The following is a 22,658-nucleotide window of genomic DNA, read 5'->3' on the forward strand; positions in this document are numbered from 1 at the left end:
ATTTGAATAAAAAGTGCACTTGAGGAAAGACCTAATCTATAATGCCAATGCCCACAATAATTGGTATTTAGTAGGTGTTCAGTACCTATGGAATAAATTAAAATGTGGAAATATTGCTACCTTTTGATCTACTATGTAGCTCCCTGAAATTCACTTTTCCTGAATTATACCCTTTTTCTTAACCAGACTGTCCATAAAGCAGATGGAGTTACAGATCTTATGGGCCATGGAAACCCATAAGCCTTGGGCTATGGCTATTCTGAGTCAGTCTGTGCCTACTGACTCCAAGAGAGACTTTTCAAGCTCTTTCCTTTGCTCTGTGCCCTTGCATCAGCTCATAAGATGTTAGGTGCTCTGCTACCTAAGTCAAGGAGAGATAGATCTCATAGTTTTAAGCCTTCAGCTTTTTGATGACCTGCCTCTGTCAGTGGGTTGTGGTGTTGCAAATTAAAAGAAGGCAGAGGTCTAATAAACTCATCTTTCCATTAGGAAATTTCTCACCAACCTCAAAACAGCTCACCATTATGACTCTCTTATTTCTGATCATAGTACCTTTGTTCTCCAGGTTACTCAGGCTTGAGACCTCAAAGCCAGCTTGGCCTCTTTATCCAAGTTTGTTGCCTACATCCAGTCAGCGGCTTTTTCCTCTTGTTTTTCTACTTCCAAATTTCCCTTATTTTTCCCTCACCATTTCCGGTCCTATTGCATTCAGAGATTAGAGAAATGATGACCTACTTAACTGCCACCCCACATCCGGCCCCAACGAGACACATACAGGTACCCATACAACGTACTGCTAGATTAGACTAGCCCTGATCACACAGGTACCCATACAATGTACTGCTAGATTAGACTAGCCCTGATCACACAGGTACCCATACAAAGTACTGCTAGGTTAGACTAGCCCTGATCACACAGGTACCCATACAAGGTACTGCTAGATTAGACTAGCCCTGATACGCAGTATCTCAGGAATCTAAATTGCTCACTTACTCCAAAACTGACAGTGGTTTGCTATATTGAAGCAGTCTTGGTTTTCCACCAAATTTTCCAATCTTATCTCTTATTTATGCTTTTACATACATAGTGAACCAATGGATTGGACTGTCTGTCTCTGGGGAAAAAAACAGTTTACATTTTCCCATCTCTGTGACTTTTCTCATACTATTCCATTTGCCTGGAATAAAATTTCATAGCCCCAAAATATATTTACAAAGAACTACTTCTGCCTGAATTTTAGAAACCCATTACAAATATCTTCATTTTAAGTTCCTAGAGGGAAATTTTAATACCAGACACAACCTTAATAAATGAAGTCACAATGACTATCATACTGATAATTTAATACTAACAAACATGTATTTTTTAATACTTGAGTTCCATTGTAGGTTTTAGGGAGTCAAAGCCATGGTCCCTGATGCAGAGTTGACAGTTAATGGACACAATTGCAGGATCCAGCATTGACCATCACTTTGGACATCAGGGGTTTCTCTGTATAAGCAGGAGATATCTGTGGCCATCCAAATTAATTTTTTTGAAAGGTGGAGAGGGGGAGACTAACATTTCCTGAGCATTTACTATACGCCAGGATTATGCTAAATGCTTTCTCTAGATATTTCTTTAATCTGCATAATGATCCTACAGAGCACTTCATATTATATCCATCTTGACAGAAGAGGCAACTGAAACTGAAGGAAGTATTTAAAAATACCCTAAGAACAAAAATCTAATAAGGACAGAGCCAAGATTTGGACCCAGGTGGGCCAGACTCCAAAGATCATGGTCCCTGTATGACAAGGAGGACGCAGTCAATAGAGCAGACACATACACATTGGGTGGATTTGCACTGTAATAAGTGCTGTAATGGAAACAGATTCAAAGCGTGTGTGCGTCTCTTTACCGCAAGAGTGGTTACAGTACAGTCTGGGGGCGGAGCAATGATCAAGATCCCCCACGATGGAAACAGGAAGAATTTCGTTTAAATTCTGACTCAGTGTGAACTTGAACAAGTTGTTTATCCATTACAAGCTTCAGTTTTCTCATTTGTGAAATTGAAATAATGCTGCTTGCTTTAAAAATGAAATAATACGGAAAACATCTGAAAAAGAATACATATATATAATCACTTTGCTGTACATCTGAAACGAAAATCGACTACACTTCAGTTTTAAAAAGTGAAATATCATATGTATAAAGAAGTACGGTATCTGGAACATAGAACTCAATAAGTGGAGTTAATTAAATGTAACTATCATCACTATTCAACAGCCCCTTTCATCTTTAATACATCAGCCTCCTTACAGAATATGACGGTATTTGCTTATCTATCTGTGTAACTTCATTTTGTGTTGTTGAAGAACCGTTTGAAAGTTGCTGACACCCTTAAATACTTTAGCGTGCATCTCCTAAAAAATAAGGACATTCTCGTCCATAGATAATGATACAGCTAAACACCTAAGAAAAATCAGCAATATTAACTAATGTCATCTAATTTCTGGTGTATATTTAAGTAATTAAATTTCCTAAATTGTCCCCCCAAGTTATCCTGAAGAATTTTTTTTGAACCAAGAGAAATTTAAAGTGTTCCTTTTGGTGGTTGTTTCTTTATTCTCTTTCCATCTGTATCAGTCCCCATCCCACTCCCAGCCCTTTTCTGCTTCTCTTGACATTGTCTTTTGTGAAGAAACCAATCAGCCTGTCCTGGGGAAAGAACCACTTTCTAGAATTGTCTGATATTTTCCCTTGAGGCACCATTTAACTTGTCCTTCTAGCCTCTAAGTTATCCATAGATTGTAAGGCGGGTCTTAAAGCTTTATTGCATTTGAGTCAAACATGGCAAGAATGCTTCAAAGTCCATGCTATGTAGTTCAGATTACATCACAAGAAAATTTCCATGACCACTTCCTCTTCAAAATATTTTGCGGTTTCATAGCTACCTCTGGGGTATGGTTAGACCAGTGGTTTTCAACTCTGGCTTCACTTAAAATCACCAGGGAGTTTTAAAAAAAATACTTGTTTCTGTTGCACCCCTAGAGTTTCTTGCCTCAGGCCCAGATATTGATATTTTTGTAAAGCTGTTCCAGATGATTCTCAGTGTAATCAGAGTAAAGAGGGACAGGTTTAGGACACCAGCTCTGAGAAGGCAAGGGGCACACCTTTCTTATCTGCTGATACCTATTCCTAGTGTTCAGTAGAAAGCCTGGCTCATAGTTACTGCTCGATAATACATGCTGAATCAATCAATTAATTACTAGGCAGCATATACGCCACCTCATCATTCTTTCATACTCCAGCTTTTCCTTTTTTTCTATGTGGTGAACCATGAAGCCAGTAGGTTAATTTTATAGCCATGTTTAGAGAAATCAGAGCATGCCATTATGTTTCCAAGTTTCTGAAAACTGTATATTGATTGAAAAAGAATCGTTTTCAAACTTCTAAGAGAGGGAAAAAGAGCAATCACTTAGTGATAGTATTAGACTCCTTCTGTAGTAGACAATTTCATTTTTTTTCTTCTCAACATTATCAGTTCTTTCAGTTCTTACTGTAAGAACAGGTGAAATGATTTTAAAACTGCTTTCAGAAGAAGAAAGAATGGGAGTCTGTCATAGTTGTCATGGTTTTTTCTTTCAAATATACTGAGCAAATTTCAACCCTGTGGACGAGCGCAATCGAAAGAAGGACCTTAGGGATAGTTACGCTTTGGTTTATTCCGATTCAACTTTGGCCATATCTTAAAAACAGAATAAAAAGATGTATGATTCATTAGGGCTTACCAAAACTAACCACCTGTAGCTTCAAATACAAAGGAGGTAAGAATGACCACCTTCTCCTAAAACAGAAGCCCATCCCATAGCAAACTTAGGAAACTGTGAATATACACTTATTTATTTATTTATCTATTTATTTTATTGAAGTACAGTTGATTTACAGGGTTGTGCTGGTTTCTGGTGCACAGCTTAGTGATTCAGTTCTATGTCTATATTACACTGATTTACTGTCCTTCACCTGGATGAGAGGCATCAACAATCCAGAAGAAAATCAACAAAGGATATGAACACATAGTTTGTACCTTTTACACAGAAGAAAAATGCTCAATCTGACTCATGCTAACAAAAATATGAATTAATACTATACTGAGACACCTCTTTCTTTAACTCATCAGATAAGCAAAAATCCACTGTTAAGGAGGATAACGAACTCACATACCTTTTGATCCAGCAATACAAGCTAAAGGAAAATTACTCGATGGATATCCTCCACTCTTATTTCAAATAACACATGAAAAAAGTAATTCATTTCTTTAGGTAAAATATTAGAAACAACTAACTGGCCATCATTAGAAAACTGGAAAAATACATTCTGATGCATTCAAAGAATCAAACACTTTGCAAGTGTAATAGACAATAATAAGGAGATGATGCACTGATATGGATTACTCAGATACTGTTCAGTGGGAAAAGGTACAGATTATTATGTAGTGTGTGCTATAATGTATATAAAAGAAGGAAACAAGAAGGAATATGTTTGTACTATATTATTTTTTACCTAGAACACTCTTTGGTCAGATAAACAAGGAACTGATAAATGGTTAGCTCTTTTGGGGAAGAGATGGGAACTAAGTAAGTGGAAGACAGTGAGAGGAAAAGACAGGAAGGAAACTTCTGAAGACACCTTTTCATACTTTATCATGTTTGCACCGTGTGAATACATGACACATTGAAATTTTAAAGATTTCTTGAAAACTGTATCGAAAGTCGTGAGAAAATGTAATTTTTAAAAAACAGAAAAAAAAATCCCAGATAGTCTTATCGTTTTATTCTTGTTGTGGAGTTTTAAAGTCAATTCTATCACTTCTCAGTTTCACTAAAAATGAAACTGAAACTTCTGGGTACATACTTCTCATAACCCAGACCTAAAAGAGGGGCTCAAGAAAAAACTCACAAGAAGATTATCAAGACAATTTCCAATCTTGATTTTTGTTTTTCTATGGAATTTCAAAGGTTTGGAATATAATAAAACATACACCATTCAAAGTCCAAACAGACCCCTGCTGAAAGATATCCATCCCAAGGCTAGTGCTTACAGAAAATTGAAATAATGATGTAAAGTAAAATTAATCCCTTTATCCCATGGGGCTCTTCGTGGAATCCACAAGAGATGGGGCCCTGACAGTGGAATTCATCCAAGAAAAAAGAAGGGATTCTTTCTTCACAGACAATCAATAAGATGAAAAGGAATTGTGGCTCTTGGCATCTATTACCTTTGGTTAGCAGTTAGTGAGTGTGCTCTGCTACAAAGACGTATGGGATGGTTACCGTATCGCTAGCACTGTGTCCAGCGCAGTGCACACAACAGATGTAAAAAGAAGTCTGCCAGACCACAGTCAATGCATCTGTGTTCTAGGGTCTCAGTGACCTTGCCTGGTCATATAACCTCTCCCTGTCTCAGCTCACTTTCCTTATCTGGAAATGGAGTGATAGTGCTCAACTGGAATACCTCAGAATTCTGATATGGTGACCAAGGAAGACAATAAATACAAAAGATTCTGGAAGGTGCAAATTGAAAACAGTACTATTGTTACTGCTGTTCTGACACAGATACACACAGATAGGGCAGAGGAAGGAAAAAAAGGTTTCAGAATATGCTTCATGGAAAATGAGCCTCATTTTCATGGAGAATTAATCGCATTTTCACAGGTGGGCAAAAGAAAACTTAGAAAAGTTAAATAACTTGTTCAAAATCAAGTAGCCAGGCAGAAGCAGAAGTGAAGACAAATTCCCATTCAAGTGTTTTGACCGAATGTCTCATTTTTCTTTCCACTCCTCTACTTCTTTTACTTTGAACCTTGAGAGCACATGGAGGACAGGACAAAGGAGAAGGGCCACGTGATGATCCCAGTCCTAGGAAGGCTGGAGGAACCGTGAGGAAGTGATCAGAGAAGGCACAAAAGGCCAAGTCCTGGTTGGAACGGTTATAAAAAGGAAAATAAGAGGGGAGAGGGTATTAGAAAACTAACTTTTACTAAGTATGTCTGACTTACCAGGGCCTTTGGAACTTTCTCTCACATAACCACCACAAGCATCTCACTGGCATCTCCATTTTCTAGTGGAGGAAACAAGACTGGAAGCAGTTATCAAGCCTACACAAGACTAGACCGCGAACAGATGGCAGGGCTGTGATGAACTCTGGGACTGTGGGACTCTGGGTCAGGTCCCTGGTCACTCTGCCCAGTTCCACAATCGTTGATAAAGACTCTAGAGGATCCTGGGCCCAACTGGGAGAGCATTAGATATTCTTAAAAGAATATTTATAATACATGCTCAAATTTTTAAAATAATTTATCTTCACTAAATATTTTCTTTCTGAACTTGTAGGGTGTAAGACTAGTAAAAATCTCAAGATGGACTCATGTTAGGTATTTTCTATTTGAGATGAGAACCTGGGGCCACATGTGTAAGATCTATACCTCTAGGATCCTCCCCTAAGAAGGAACAGGGGATTTGAGTCGATAAATAAACACTATCACACAGGAGTTTTTGAATGAAGGGTAGCCTGGGATATTTTATTTTTTTGTACTAAGTTCCTGAATAATGATAATATCTAATATATACATAGAACTTTTTAAGCACCATGCACTGTTCTGCGAGGTTTCACATTCATTTAATCTTCATAATTATATGAGGTGAATTGTATTACTATGTTTATTTTGCAAATGAGGAAACAGACACAGAGAAGTTGAGTAACTTGTCCAAGATCAAACAGCCAAAAAGTGGTGGAGCTGGGATTCCAGCCCAGGTCCTTTAGCTGGCACTACTCAGTGTGGCATGTTATAGAGCGCTTTGCACATTCTGTCACCTAGGACTTCATTTAAAAAGTAATTTTGCTGCGTACACTAAAACTCTCAAATTCCGGAGTTGGACAGATAAGGATGAGTTTATTCGCTAATTAAGTCATTCCATTATTCATTCATTCAATACGTATTATAATCTTACTATGTACGAGGCTCAGTAAGAGCTAAAACAGACGTGGTTCTGCTGTCCTAGAATTCAGAGTCTAGTGGGGAGAAATACTTTAATCAAATAATTACATAAATGTAAAATTACCAACTCTCTTAAGAAATATGAAGGAAAGGTACAAGATGTTATAAGATTGTAAGAACATTTAAAGAGGTACACATCCTAACTGAGGGTGAGTTCTTGAGGAAATGACCTTGAGCCGGGGTTACAAAACCAGGGACCTTGAGCTGTTAAACATTTCTAAGCCTCAATCCTTACCTGTAAAACAGGGATAATGGAGTGCCCTAAAATCTTAGTGAGACACTGCAAAGAGGTTAACCCAGCACTCAGTAAGTACTTAATTAATGACAGTTAATTAGTAGGCCTTATTTTTATTTTTCTCATTACTCCTTAAGCAGTATCCACCCAGTTAGAGAACAGGATAAAAGAAACAAAGATTTATAATAATAGCAATCATAAAAGTTTCTAGAAGAGAAAAATAAAATATTTTGAAAACGCTGTGGATTTTTATTTTTTAAAAATAGAATGTTTCTGTGAAATGAGCAGTATACTGTAAATACCAAATGGGGAAATAAATGCACACAGGAAATGTAATGCTTTGTTGCTGTTTTTTCTGACACACCTCTTGTCCTAACATTGCTTAGGTTGGCTGTAGCATATTCTTCTGTGTTTATAAGTATTTCTTTCCGTATTAGTTCTCGGTTGATTGATTGATTGATTGATTGATCGATCTGCTCTTACCCAGAGCTTGATACTGCAGCACATAGGGGACGGGGTTAGATTGACTTGACTTGGGTGAGTGAGGGCGGAGGGGGTGATGATGGTACAGCACCAGTAGCTCTAATGAGGAGGAACAATGTTTCAAAGCTAATATATGGATCACAGAGCTTCCAGCCCGACTGCTCTCTGCTTCAGCTTAGCAAGGAAAAGAAGGGAAGCTGTTGTAAAGCCAGCAGATAGAAACTTAATTACTCTTCCCTGAAATGCAAGGTGTCCCTGAAAGAGTGCCTTGGGGGATGGGTTAAGCAACGCCACATTTTTCAGAGAGAAATTTGCCTATGGTCCCTTGGGGAGAGCACTTCAAAGGTTCAGAGGACACTTAAAAAGGCCGGGAGCCTCACCCAGGACTAGTGTTAAAGCGATGGAGGTGTGCGCCCTGGAAATCCATGAGTACATAGAGCTGCAGGGGCGAGGAGGTAGGGGGAAGGGGCTGTTTCTCGTGGGGTGCAGTAATGATATGGACGCCAGCACGTTCTTGTGCAGAATCCAAACTCTACATCACTACCTCTGAACTGTTGGGACAGGGGCGGCAGTGGGGAGGGGCCCGCAGGAGTCATCAGGGCCACCTCTCTGTCCTGGTTAAGTCTGGACTTCAGCTTTCACTCCGTTTAACCCAGCCCGTTTTGTCCCCATTTGTCCAGTCCTTGCCCCCGCATCTTTCAGGAGTTTAACTGACTCAGGCACCCTGGGAGAAAGTTCCCTGTCCTTGATCCCTGTATTCCTGGGCACCTTTAACCCTGCAGTATCCATCAGTAAAACATGGGCTTTTCTTTAAGTAGTCCAAAAGCAACTTACAAATGTGCCTAACTTCCTCTCTTCTACCCCTTCTGGAAGAAACTCTAAAATATTAGAGGGGGCAAGGTTACAGTAGGAGATTAAGTGCAGACAGCCCTAAAAAGCTACCATTAACTACGAACGGAATTGCCATGTTCCTTTCAAGGCAGTTGTGTTTTCCTCATCATCAGGGATAAACACTGGAGGTGTCTCATGTTTCCAGGGTGTTTCTGAGGGACCTATCCTTTCATTTAAAACGTAAGTTTTGTAACACATGTGCATTTTCCCCCTTGTAATTAGACCATTGATTCCGAGTATCGGCCAATGAGAAAAGTATTTTTGCCACCCCCCAACCCCCACCCCCAGCACACACATGTACATACACAGAGGGATGGGGTACTCGGTATACAGACCAGTTAAAAAAAAAAAAAGAGTAAAGGACAGGAATAGAGCTTTCCAGGCATCAGGAGGCAATAAATAGAATCACCATAGCAAATCCGGAACTAAGAGGAGCTTTTAAAGGCCAGATTGCCTTTAAGGCCCTTTCTCCAAAGCTCTGTCCCCCAAGCCTTCTCACCACAGGCGAGAAGACAGGCGCTGTCAAAGTGACATGGGTGGGATTCTACTTAGTCTAAATTCTTAATCTTAAAACCACACAGCCAAGAGGAAGCCTTTCCCTCCCTAGAATTTAAAGAATGTGTTTTAAAATACGTTTCTGTGTACATTGAGTCGCTGAGTTATCTGCCACGCCCAGCACATAGCAGGTATTGAGTAAGCCGTGGTTGAATGAAATAGAGAAGGTATGGAAAACCACATGTGTTTCCTAATGACCAAGCACCTGACTCCTGCTGCCCTGTCAGGCAAGAACTTAAATTCTTTGTCGTGCGTCAAAAACCAAAGGCCCCAGGCACTGAGCACTTATGGTGAAGGTCTTCAGAAATAGGAAACCACGGCTTGTTTATTTCTTGACCTGTGACTGGTGTTGAGCTCTAGAAATAAAAGGGAAATAAAATACCTTGAAACAATTTATAAAAGGAAAAAAAGGACCCTCCCTCAATGCTGTTTGCTGCCACCTTCTCTTTTTTCTCTGCTTCCTTCTTTTCAGCTTGACATCCTCTCAAACGCTACCTGACAGACTGCAGCAATCACCCTGTGAATGTAAGTAATTTCCTTATTGACAGCCTCCCATTCTCCCTGACATCTGCCAGCACTCCCTGACACTTGAATAAGCATTAAGACATTAACAGTCTGGCACAGGCTTAAGGGCTGGAATAGTAATGCTTGGCAGGCTCGCTGAACAAAGCCGCACGCTCGAGTCCCCACTCATTCAACTCTGCCGTCCTTCTGGCTAGAAACGTGGCAGAGCCCAGAGTAAATGCCGATTACGCGCTCGACTGCTCTGGCATTTTGGTGTCTCCTTCGACAGGCCAGATTGTACATCCAAGGAAAAGGAAAGAAGAACAAGAAAATGCCTGCTTGTGAGACAGTGTAAGTGAGGAGTGGAGGTTCATGAAAAGACAGGTCTCTTTTCTCCGGGAGGAGTTAGTGTTTTCAAGGGATTGACTCAGAATAAGAAGCAAGGTCAAGCTCCCCTGATTTACACACAGAACAATTTGCATCTTGTTTTCTTCTGATCAGATCAAATTCTTCCCTACACTGGCTGGGAAATGTCATCTCTACACCATGGATCTTTGGAAGCCAAGTTGTCAGATCTTCATACGGAAAATTATTAGGAAAGAACACTACAGTAGACTTTGTTGCCAGAATCTGTTCACTGAGAAATGGCAAAAGCTTGATATTAAACTGTTAAGTGAGTCAGAGGGCTGCCTCCATTCTGTCCTAAGTAGGGCTTGTTTTTTGGATTAGAAACCTGCAATCTGAACAGGTAATGCTAAAATTAACATCACTACAGAAGGGGCAGAATTGTGAATGTGACACTTTTTCTTGAGTGAAAAATGACTCAACATAGCTGCACTTGGGAAACAAAAGAAGAGTTGAAATAGGTTTTACATAAGTTCAAGGTAGTCTAAGCAAAGGGTCGGGTAGGATGTTTCCCTTGGGAGCATTCTGTGGCTCAAGACTTTGACATCTTCTGGGGGCTAAGAGCCTAGATTTGCCCCCCCTCCTCCACCTGGCCACTGTCGGCCACTATTTACGTAGCATTTCCTCCTGCAAACCACTTTATTTTCTCTGTTGTTTGATCTGAGCCTGGGATTGTTATCTGATTTGAAAATGAGGGAGAGAGACAGGCTCAAAAAGGATAAAGGACTTTCCCCAAATCACACAGGTAGTAAATGGTGGAGGCCCACACTGAACCTGGTCTTGACTTCTCGGATTGGTGTATTTACACGGCATTGGCTCCCAGCCCCAGGAAGCTTGATCAAAATGACCAGAGAAAGGAAAGAAAACCTGGAAAGACAGTGACTACCTTTCCAGAGCCAAGAGAGCTGTCTCTGATTGGGAGTAGACATCTGCCTGGAACCGCAAAATCTGCTCCAGCCCACAAAAGGTGTTGTCCAGATGGGCAGAGTGGTTCCCTTACCAAACACGGCAAGAGAAACAGGGCCAGCCTCATGGAGGGTGTGGGAGGTGTCTGAGGGTGGGTGGGTAGGCAGGGAGGAACCGTTCTTAAACTAAATGAAGTACCACTTCTGCGTTTACCACTTGAAACTTATTTTTTTTTTTTGAATGTTTAAAGGCATGGGTGTTTAAGTCAAGGGGACCTGAATTCAAGTTCTGTTTCTTATCGACTGTGTAGGCTGGACTAAGTTTAGAGATGAAACCTGTTTCTTCATTTTAAAATAATGATGGCAACCAAATCTTCCTTAGAGGCTGGCCAGGAGAACTAATCGAGCTGGAGCTTGTCAAATGCTTAGCACAGTAGATGCTTACAAAATAGACGTGAATACGTTGTTATTATTAATTTAGGGGCTCGTGTAAGGCTCCCATCTTTCTGATAGTCCACCTAACACCTCCCTTTGGATGCCTTGCAGTTATTTCAAATGCATACCCCAAGCCGATTAATCTTCCATGTCACCATAATAATCACAACAGAAAGCTATTGAGAGCTTAGTCTGTGTTCTGGGCATTGTATTTATCACATTATTTAATCTTGCAAGTTAGGGATTATATTTTGCTTCTCTAGATGGGGCAGTTGAAGCTCAGCGAGGTTAAACAATCTCCCCAAAGCTTCACCACTGTCAGTGTCAGGCAAGATTTCAAAGCTATGGTCATCTGGTGCCAAGGCCCAGTCTGCATACTTCTGGGCTAAACCTCCTTACTGCCACCGGAGACTGGGCTGCACACCTCTCACTCTATCTTCCCGTGGAAGACCTTCAATGACTACCCACAGTCTTCAGAAGAGAAATGAGATTAGTCAGCTTGACAGTCAAAGTTCACTTCCCCCATAAATGTGCACCCTAGCCTTTTGGTTCTCACTATTTCTCTCTGTGTATTCAGCTGAATGCAGACTCCATGGGGGCAGAAATTTGTGCCTCTTGTTCACTGCTTCATCCCCAGTACTTAGAATAATAGCTTGTTTATAGTATGTGTTCATTAAATTTTTGTTGAATGAATGAATGAAAACAATCTTCCCAGCCAAAATTATTGAACTTTCTTTCCACCATGCTTTACTGGAGAGCCTGCTGGACATTGCAAGACAAAAAACCTGCACTCATTTTTTGAAGATGCTGGTATATTTTTTTAAAAATGAAGAAAAAGCCAAAACAGGATTTTTAAATGTTTGATAAGTTTTAGAAAATAATGTTTACCAAATTAGTGCTTTTAATATTGATCAAACACAATGTAATATAATTGTGTCATTCAAGGATAATTATAGATGTTATAAAAATATTCACTCCTAGTCACTGTAGGCAGTGTGATCCAGTACTAGAACACCAGGGCTTTTTTGGGGGTGGGGGGGTGGGAGTATAGCTGATTTACAATGTTGCATTAGTTTCAAGTTTACAGCAAAGTGATATATATATATATCTTTTTCTATATTCTTTTTCACATTCGTTTCCATTATAGGTTATTACAAGATATTGAATATAGTTCTCTGTGCTGTACAGTAGGTCCTTGTTGTTTATCTATTTCATGTACAGTAGTGGAGGAGGGATAAATGAGAAGTCTGGTATTAATGGAACAGCAGCTTAAAATAGGGTGACGAGGTCCTCTTTACTCTTGCCACTATATCCATTGCTGAGATGGAGCACAGACTCTACTGAGGCCCCTACTGAATGTGCACCTTGAACCCTGCTGCCCCCCTACCCCCAGCCGCGTCCCCCCAGCCCTGTCTTCCTGCATCCCATTCCCTTCTCTCCACCTTCACATCTTCATACCCAACGCCTCCTTCAAAGGCCAAACTAAATACCCCTCTCCCATCCTTTGCTAGGCCTCCCTCCTCAGAAGAAATCTCTCGATTACTTCCCTGTAGCAATTAACAGTAGGTTCATAGGTGCCGGTGATTTATCACTTTATTCCATGCATTATAGTCATACATATCCTGACTAGGTTTCTGAGAACAGGACCCATCATCTACTTCTGATGCATCTTTGTAACCACTTCCTGCCTACTGCTTTGTACCATGTCGTGTTCACAGATGCTCGATATATATTTTTTGAATAAATAAATGAATGTGGCAATGCAGGTGAAAATAACAGATGGCTGAAGCCTCGGCGTGAAGCATTAGGCAGACTTTACTAGTTGGTGGGGGTGGGGGGGGACAAGGGAACTTGTCAGAGGACTATCAGATTAAAGGTGTTGGATTATGAAAAGCGACAGAGCCTACTGATTGAGTGTGAGCTCTTGAGCCAGACTGCTCAAGTTCAGATACCAGCTCTGTCTCTTTCAGTGTTGTATAAACTCTGAACAACAAATGATATTATCTACCTCATAGTTTTTGTAAAGATTAAAGGAGTACTCCATCCACGTAAAGCGCTCAGAACAGTGCCTGGAACATCAGAAGGACTCAGTAGTGCTTCTCATTGCCGATGTGCCCTCACTTTGGACACGACTTCCTAATTGGTCCTTGCTTGTCTTAAATTAAAACCCTCATCTTTGAGGTATTTCACTGTAGACAGTCATCTGGCTTAGAGTCAGAAAGTGTAGGTTCCAGTCCTAACTTGCTTTTCCTGGGGCTCTGTTTCCTCACAGATAATTGTCAAGGTTTCTTGCAGCTCAGAGAGGTTTCAAAGTATACAGACTAGCAGCTGTGGGATCTTACACAGCAGTGAACAAGGGTGAGCTCTACCAGGTACAGAGCTGGGGGACTTGGGGACCTCCTTTTCCCTTCACAGGGTTTATATTAGGCTCTGGCCATTGTCAATTTTCAAGGCAATGGCCTTTGCACAGGCTCCTGCAGCCCAGCACTGTTTTTGTTTGTTTGTTTATTTGTTTGTTTGTTTATTTCTAAAATTAAGTTAGGTAGCAAAACTCTCAGCCAGAGGAAAAAAGTGATTTCCTAGAGAAAGGGTTATGAAAAATCTTTAGCTAACCACATATGTATTTGACTTAAAGAACTTGAAATAAAAAGTAGGGTACAAGCAGAGAAGAAAGCTAGCCTGCTGTGGTGAGCAGAGCTCTGGCTTAAAAACTAAAGCCCTGGGTTCCAGCCTTCTTTCTGCTGTTAGTCAGCCCAGTGACCTTGGGCAATCACTTATTTCTCTGGGCTTCAATTTCCCTCTATGTAACAATAAAAAATCTCCAAGCTCCTGTGTAGCACTAATGTTTTATCACTGTGATTCCATCAGAATTAATTGACAAGGTTGTTTTTTATAAGCTTTAAGTGGCAGTTCTCTTAATCTGTAGAGGTGGGGAAATACATTAAGGAAGGAAAATATTTACGGGGGAACGCCCAGCCCACACAAATCTTTTAAATTGTTAATAAATTCTGATCCTAAAGGAGAAACAAAGGAAAGAACTTGATTTTTAATCATTTAACAGAACAAGCACTATTCGGTTTGCCAGAAGAACAGGTGGCCTACTATCTTCTCCTGCCCACTCACTGGAGATTTTCTGCTCCAGCTCAGGAAAGCTGATCTCTGCCACATTCCTCCCAGCTCTACTGAAATGTATCCAGAGCCTCAAAGTCTTAGCCAGAGGTGTGTCAAGTAGAGTGTGGGCACCAAAGCTGCTCCATGGTTTGATTTTTACTGGTTTCAAAAACCAGATCCTCCTCCCATCACTTAGAATGGTAAGTGCCTGCTGTTTCCATGCCGCTGACCTCATCAGAGTGGAGAGGTAGTCCAGCTTCTAGGCCCCCTCCCCCTTGATTCCCACCACCATCCTTCCTCAGTCTATCCCACTCTTGTTTGTAGGCAAGGATGGCTCTAAGAATGGCTTTGGTAAATAAACAATCTGAGTAAGACCATGTGGTCTAAGATAAGCCCCTACGATCTCCCCTTATAAACATATTATCCCTGGATCATGTGGTAACTCTATGTTTAGTTTTTAAGGGAACCTCCATGCTGTTCTCCATACTGTCTGCACCAATTTACATTCCCACCAACAGTGCAGGAAGGTTCCTTTTTCTCCACACCTCTCACATATGATCCAGCAATCTCACTCCTGGTCATATATCTGGAGAAAATTCTAACTTGAAAAAATACATGCACCACATGTTCATAGCAGCACTATTTGCAATAGCCAAGACATGGAAGAAACCTAAGTGTCTATCAGCATATGAATGGATAAAGAAGATGTAGTGTGTATGTGTATGTATAGACACACACACACACACACACACACACACACACACAGAATAGAATACTACTAAGTCATAAAAAAGAATGAAATAATGCCATTTGCAGCAACATGGATAGGCCTAGAGATTATCGTACTAAATGAAGTAAGTCAGAGAGAAAAAGACAAACATCATATATTTGTATGTGGAACCTAAAAAAAAAATGACATGAATGAACTTATTTATAAACCAGAAATAGACTCAGACATAGAAAACAAACTATGGTTACCAAAGGAGAAGGGAGTAGAGAGGATATATTAAGAGTTTGGGATTAACATATACATACTACTATATATAAAATAGATAAACAACAAGGACCTACTATGTTGCAGAAGGAACTACATTCAATGTCTTATAATAATCTATAATGGAAAATAATCTGAAAAAGAATATGTATGTATGTACATATACAACTGAATCACTTTGCTATACACCTGAAACTAACACAACATTGTAAATCAGCTATACTTCAACGAAAAAAGAAATCAACTTATTGTCCCTTCCACATAGAGATTTTATGATTACCAAAACTTGTGAAAGCCAGTGGGCTTTTTAAAGCAGAAGGGCACTCCAGAAGAACAGGTCATGAAGGTATCCTGATTAGAGAACCTGGCGTGGAGTGTAGCTGATTGACAGCTTCCAGCTGCCATGTTTTGGATCCACTGCAGTGTTCACGCTGAGGCCACACTTCCCCAGGGCTGCTCGCAGCCAGCAACAGAGCCCAGTGAGGGAACTAGAGTTGGGTCATTCCTGTTTTAAGGGGGGATTCCTCAAATGGGCACTTTTGGCTTGGGGATCTCCATCAGGATAACCAGAAGTTTCTCAGAACTGTGCTGTGGTCTGAAACTCTTCCTACTCAATCCTTCCTTCCCTCTTTCCTGTCATAGGTCTCAGACCTGTATCGTAGGCTGATGGCTCCCCTCGCCCACTCCTGCTCCTTCCCATTTTATCCCTTATCCTTCACAGGCACTCCTCTCAGTAAACCTCTTGCACATTTAAGTCCATTTGGCATCTGCTTCCAGGAGAAGCAGGGCATGACACTTTCGAAAGTTTGTATGCCTGGTCCAATGTGTTAGTGTTCTCCACAGAAACAGAACCAATAGGAGAGATATATTTATTAAAAGGAATTGGCTCACATGATTATAGAGTTTGAGAAGTCCCAAGGCCTACAGTTGGCAAGCTGGGAACTCAGGAGAGCCAAAGTGTACTTCCAGCTGGAATCTAAAGTCCTGAGAGCTGACAGTGTAAGTTCCAGTCTGAAAGCTGGCAAGCTTGAGATCCAAGAAGAGCAGATGGTTCAGTCTGAGTCCAAAGAACAGACAAGACCAATGTCAAAGTGCTCAGGCAGGAGAAGTTCCTGCTTACTCCTGGGGGTGGGTGTGGGGAGGATGGTGATGGTGGTGGTAGTGTCAGTGACTTTATTCTGTTTTAGGCCTTCAACTGACTGGATGAGGCCAACCCACATCTGAGAAGACAATTTCCTTTATTCAGTCTACTGATTCAGATGTTCACCTGATCCAGGAACACCATCACACGCACACCCAGAATAATATTCAACCAAATATCTGCAGACTCCACAGCCCAGTCAGGTTGACACATACAACTAACCATCCCACCTTGCCAGCAGATAATCATGTAAATCACTTTTGCTACAGTCATGAATACAAGTTAAGTTCTCATAGTATGATTTGCATTTATGTTTCTATCCATCTCTCCAAAAAGTCTATGAATGCTTTGGAGGTGGAAATCATGTCCTATTCATTTTCAGATCCTAAGTACACAGTGGTGGGAATAACTTATATTTATCGAGTTCCTACTGTGGGTAATGCTAGAGGTATAGTAATGAACAAAACAGAACAGGTCTTTGTGCTCACAGAGCTTACACTTAGCTGAGAGAGATAAACAGTATGTAAAACAGTTGAATATATAATATAATGTGGCAATGGTAAGTGTGAAAAGGAAAGAATAAAGGAGGGCAAGGGGCTTGAGAGGGATGGAGGTGTCATTTCATACAGGTGCCCAGAGATGGCCTGAATGAATAACGGAGTGGATGAAGGTGTGGAGGAGGTTGTGGAAGTGTGTTGGGGCACAAGTCGGGACCTGCAGCTACACAGGGCAGAGGGAAGACTTCCCCTCCACGCAGGGAATCAACTCAACTCAATTGTTATTTCGCCCAATTCAGGCTATACAGTGTTCTTCCCTGACTCCCACTTCTACAACTCTTTTTTTTTTTTTAACAGAATGGGCCCAGATTGTTGTTTCTTAAGGAGCTTCCTCACAGTCACTTTTCAAGCCAACTTTATCACCTGCACTGACCTCCCCCACCTGAGGGCTTGAGGCCAGTTTTCTCGTCTGAAGAAATTCCTCTAAAAGTAGTGCCTTGGAGACACTTCCGAAAATGAAGATAGACTTGGCAAAGAAATTCCAAGCCTACAGGCAGATAATTAGAGATTTTCAAAGCCTAGGGGGAAATCAAAGACCATTATATATGTACAGTTGGCATTAAACCACTTTCATTACAGTTTGAGCTCCGTACAGCTGTGCAGCAATTGAGAGATGAGAATACCCAGCCAGTGAAAAAATAAAAGGCACGTGGATGCCAACTTTCCTGTGGCCTGCAGGAGCCACACGAAAGTTTCATTGCTTGTCCTGGGGAATTACAAAAACCAAAATAGGAAATTTTATTGCAGTTCTAAGAAGGAAATGATTACGTAGCAACTGAGAAAAATACGTTTAGAATTTCCCTTTCCCTCTTCCACCTCACTGACCCAATTCCTTAGTCTCAACAGGGATGTGGTAAGAGGGTGAGATTTTGTATGGAGTCATCTGAAGTCTTTGGGAGGTTTAAGCAGAGGAGTCTGAGCTTTGGAACCAGACAGGTCTAGCAATGCAATTTAGTTCTGCCTGTTAAGAGCTTAAGCAAGTTACTCCGTCTCTCCAAGCTCCACTTTCCTTCTCTGTAAAATACCTGCTTGATGGGGTTGTTGTGATGAGCACATGAGACAGCGTAGGTGCTTAATAAATGACGGTTCATCTTCCTGAAAAGGAAGTTACTTGAGGAACTCGGAAAAGTACTTATCGTACTTTCTTTCTTGTTATCGCTAATAAAGATTATGATATCATCCTTAAACACTAAAAATAGATTTGCCTTATGATCCAGCAATCCCACTCCTGGGTATATAACCAGAGAAAACTCTAATTTGAAAAGGTACATGCACCCCAATGTTCACAGCAGCACTATTTACAACAGCCAAGACATGGAAGCAACCTCAATGTCCACTGACAGATGACTGGATAAAGCAGATGTGGTGTACGTATACAAGGAATACAACTCAGCCATAAAAATAATGAAATAATGCCATTTGGAACAACATGGATGGACTTAGAGATGATCATACTAAGTGAAGTAAGTCAGACAGAGGAAGACAAATACCATATGATATCACTTACATGTGGAATCCAAAAAAACCACAAACGAATTTATTTACAAACAGAAACAGACTCACAGATATTGAAAACAAACAGTTACCAAAGGGGAATGGTTGGGGAGGGATAAATTGGGAGTCTGGGATTAACAGATACAAACTACCATATACAGAATAGATAAACAACAAGGTCCTACAGTATAGCACAGGGAAATATATTCAATACCTTGCAATAGCCTATAACGAAAAAGAATTTGAAAAATAATACATATGTATATAACTAAATCACTATGCTGTCCACCAGAAACTAACATAATATTGTTAATCAACTATACTTCAATTAAAAAAATGATTATGATATCAAAAAGTACCTTGTCAAGAATAGAGATCACAGAAGCAAATGTCTTTGGTAAGCCTATGGTAGAATTTGATCTGTGATTTTGGCCAAAAACCGCAGTAAACTAGAAGGCCCATGACCATCCTAAAGGAGTGACTGGAGGACCCACGTCCCATTTGAAGGCGACAACTAGAGGATTTCTGCCTGATATAAGGGGGTCCACCCACATCTACAGGAGGGCTGGAGCCCCATTCAAAGGAGGCAGTTGCTACTTTGCTCCTACCTCTGGGTAGTGTAGACCCAGTATTGACAGATTTTTTTTTTAAATTCTGAAACTCACTTCTATACGAAATTTCCAGTTCACATAAAATGGCTCCAAAGCCAATTAATAAAAAACACATAGACCACAAAAAGTATGTCTGCAGGCTAGACGTGGGCTGTGGACCACCAGCGAGTGACGTCTGGAAGAGGAACATTCCATGACTGCATTCTCCTCTTAGAATGAAATATTTCAGTTTTGAGATAATTCTTCAAATAATTCCACCCAGAGCAGAGTTCAACATACAAATAAATCTCTTCCCGCTGATTCCTATATCTAGGACACCAAGGGCCAAAAATAACTGAAAAACACCTATGAAGGATTTTGTTGTTATTTATTCCTCAGGATCTAGCTGGTTGCTGGTGGGCAGACTGTTCAAAGTCTGTGCATAGGTAAAGATAAGTTGATGCCTGCTGATAAGGCTATTTTCTAGATATGTGCTTAGAAAATGTAATGTTCTTCCAGGCTTTTCACGGTATCAGAGAGGGGTTTAAGTATTAATAAAAAGTCCACAAAGTTATTGCCTTCAGATCTTTAAAAGAGAGGGCAGAAAGAGTTCAGAAGAAATTATCGTGTTTGTTAAAGAATCTTTCTAGGGGCTCCAGATGAGCTTCACAGCAACACAGAACACTCCCGAGAGGTGCAGATGGGAAACTATCAGTGGCTGAAAAGTATTAAGCCAACGGTGTTTTAATTAACTTGTTCCACTCTATTCCTGAGCTTACAGCAGACAACAAAAAGGAATCGCATCTCAACATGAAAAGTCACAGTAAATGTTAAGCTCCATTTTTGATTGACAGTCTCCCACAACTCACACACCTTAAAACTAGCATCTATACCTTCAGCGCATTTGTAAAACCCACCAGGTTTCTCGAGCATGTGACAATCCAGATCCCTGTGCTCATCCACAGAAGCCATTTCCTGTGGGGGAAATGTACTGTGACATCCGTTTTGATAGGTTGCAGGCACATTAGTGGAATTAACCTCAGTTGGAACAAGAAGGGGAACATGCTCTGTTCCCTTAACACGTACAGGCATTTGTTCAGAATTGGCCGGGAGGGACTGAGTTACCGATGTGTTTTCCCAAGGCATTTTTGTGTTCTACAGACATAGCTTCACCAAATAATTGCTCAATCTATAACTATCCAAATAGTACTGGGCACTGACTGGGTCTGAGTTGCTACTGATTCACTTTATAAACTGGCAACTCTACTTGGGGAAGGACATGCAACACAACGAGTTGATTCTGTAAAATCTCCTGCTTATTTTCCCATGTTTCTAACACAGAATTGAAAACAAGTCCCATAAAACGACTGTGGCTGGAAGACGTTCATGTTCCTATCCATTCTAGGTGGTCGAGGGTTTCTTTCTCTGTTGAAATAATAAGTTAGGAAACAGCAACAAGGATCCATAGAAAGGGACAAAAAGATTATTCTACCCAAATGTTTCAGAGATCTGCTATAAAAAAGAGTAAGAGATTCTCTTTTATGACTGGGAAAAGGCATATTTTTGAAGTTACAAAATTCAGAACCTGAGACACAGTAATAAAAGGATATTTTTAGTAAAGTGTATTGAGATCTTTGACAAGCAAGCACTAAAATAAAATAGCCTATCATGAAGTAGCATATTGAACAAAATCTATATTTGAAAAACTAATCTTCAGTTACTTCTCTTGGTTCCCATACTCTTTTTTTCTCATGAGTTTCTATCTCTAATACTGTAATTACACTAATATTAAAAATACCTTGCCTAAGAAATCTGTTCATTTGAGTGTTGAATATATTTTAATTGTGATATTAAATATACCTTAGTTTGAGAAAGACTTTTTGGAAAAGATGAGTCAAATGCAAGTAAGTGTAAACTGATCTTTTTGCAACCACGTCCCCTCGGAGTATGGTGTTCCCAAGCTGTTTCATAATCTCAATTGGGTCAACACTGCGACCCAATTGAATGGCAGACCGCCAAGGGAAATTGCTAAGTTGAGTTTGACACTTAGTGCTGGAGTTGTGCTTTCCCTTGAGAGAGCACCCCATTATGGAAATAGGGTCACCAGAGAGGGATTTTAGAAGGTGCTGTAAACATTGCTTTGCAAGGTCCATGAAGATCTGATTGACCATTGAGGTAGAAGGCAGAATGCAAGCTCTAACTGGGATGGCGGTAATATCTCAATGCAGATTGCTGCATTCTGTTCAAATTCCTGCTGTCAGTTCCTTTAGAATCACTGGTCGTCTTTCTCACCAATTCCCTCAAATGCATAGTGTTGTAGTGACCTGCCAAGACTGTATTAGGTTCCCTTAATAAAGATAGATACATCACAGCAGTGGGTTAAGTGATGGAGCTAACAGTTAATTCTTGCTTCACTAGGCCAAACCAAATAATTCTCATTTAAATGAAAAAACCCATCCTGCTGCCCAGTAAATATTTGGTATCAGAGCAGCAATGAAAGCTCATGCTCTGTAAACCTTATTTCTCTTTGGGGGCTCCTAGGACATTTCCACGAGTACCCCACTGAGGATGATAAACATTCAGAACAAAATGACACTTGTCCAAATAAACGGGAAAAAGCAGCTTTGTGAAATCTCTTCCTAGAGTTTGTAGGTTTTTGTGTTTGTTTTTATGAGTGTGTGTTTACTTTCTTGTTCAAATGTGGAAACACTGCTATCCTCCATGGGCTTCTCAGCCATTAGTATGAATTAAAAAGTCCTAATGAACTTACTACAAAACAGAAACAGACTCACAGACATAGAGGACAAACTTATGGTTACTGGAGGGAAAGAGGCTAGGAAGGGATAAACTGGGAGTTCGAGATTTGCAAATATTAACTATTATATATAAGATAGATAAACAACAAATTTCTTCTGTGTAGCACAGGGAACTATACTCAATATTTTGTAGTGACCTATAATGAAAAAGAATATGAAAATGAATATATGGATGTATATGTATGACTGAAACATTATGTTGTACACCAAAAATTGACACATTGTAATTGACTATACTTCAATTTAAAAAAAAAAATCACAAAAATTTAAAAAAATTAATTAAAAATCCTACTGAATAATCTCTGCAAATTATCCTACAGAAAGTGTCTGGGCTTTTCAGGCTAAGTGACCGTTGTACATATAAATCATGATCACTTTGGGGCTGATTAGAAAAGGACAGGTATTTTGCAGTCTTGGCAATGTGTGTATGCCCATGGCAACTGATTAGCTATTTCAAATTAATAGCTTAAAATTAAAACAAGCCTGAGGTTAGAATAAAAGGA

General features: G+C 40.2%; 1 protein-coding gene and 1 long non-coding RNA gene across 3 annotated transcripts in view; one reads left to right on the forward strand and one right to left on the reverse strand.

Moving 5' to 3' along the window:
• RASGEF1B (RasGEF domain family member 1B) overlaps positions 1–22,658 on the reverse strand; it is a 181,455-nt gene that overhangs the window by 48,159 nt on the left and 110,638 nt on the right. The gene's annotated exons all lie outside the window — the stretch shown is intronic.
• LOC140700256 (uncharacterized) lies at positions 8,783–16,934 on the forward strand. Of its 2 annotated transcripts, none has more exons than XR_012078625.1 (3): positions 8,783–8,828; positions 9,676–9,728; positions 9,923–12,454. It is a non-coding gene; the product is annotated as an uncharacterized lncRNA (long non-coding RNA). The 2 variants fall into 2 exon arrangements; XR_012078627.1 differs by lacking the exons at positions 8,783–8,828; positions 9,923–12,454 and adding exons at positions 14,514–14,763; positions 16,745–16,934 and having other exon boundaries at positions 9,192–9,728.

Source organism: Vicugna pacos, chromosome 2 (assembly GCF_048564905.1).
Source record: "Vicugna pacos chromosome 2, VicPac4, whole genome shotgun sequence".
NCBI classification, from domain to species: domain Eukaryota; kingdom Metazoa; phylum Chordata; class Mammalia; order Artiodactyla; family Camelidae; genus Vicugna; species Vicugna pacos.